A 796-nucleotide genomic window follows, 5' to 3' on the forward strand; every position below is an offset into this window, starting at 1 on the left:
CCCCCCACACACACACACACACTCACACACTCACACACACACACACACACAGAGAGACTCACTCACGCACACACACACACACACACACACACACAGAAACGTCTTTGGTCATTCTGTGGTCATATATTTGTGTGAATGACTGTAAACTGTATAACTGATTATTGTCTCAGTGATTTCACACATATCTGTGTTAGTTTGTCTCATATTTATCACTTGATTGCATAGTAAAATCATCAATGCTCATGAGCATGTCTTTATTTATTTGATCGCTGTACAATATGCTGGATAATGCAATGTGAGTCTGTCATTGTAACAAAATAACCCTCTTCACCGGATCATATGAAGCGTGATCTGCTCTATATTGGCTTTTTATAATAATGACTGGCTGACGGTACATCATCCATTACATATACCAGTAACACACACACACCAGCAGTGGATAGAAATATGAATTATCATTTGGAATTTGATGTAATACTTTTGTTTTGTGAAATGTTGCGCATTTGTAAGACCAGTTTTTGCAGTTTCAGCTGGGTGAGATCTCACTGTGTGTGTGTGCGTGTGTGTGTGTAGTGTGTGTGTGAGTGACACAACCTCATGATACTGTGGTGTGAAACTCACAGTTGTAGGCAAGAGTGAGTCTGAGTGTGTGTGGGTTTACTTTGCATAAAATTTAGGACAATAATATTAATTATATATTTATATATCAATTATTAATTATGTACACTTATATAAAAATATTATTTATTTATTTGTAAATATATTTTTAAACATTTATATAAAGTTATTTTTTATA

The sequence above is a fragment of the Sinocyclocheilus anshuiensis genome, unplaced genomic scaffold, assembly GCF_001515605.1.
Source record: "Sinocyclocheilus anshuiensis isolate Anshui unplaced genomic scaffold, SAMN03320099.WGS_v1.1 scaffold1922, whole genome shotgun sequence".
In the NCBI taxonomy this organism is placed as follows: Eukaryota; Metazoa; Chordata; class Actinopteri; order Cypriniformes; family Cyprinidae; genus Sinocyclocheilus; species Sinocyclocheilus anshuiensis.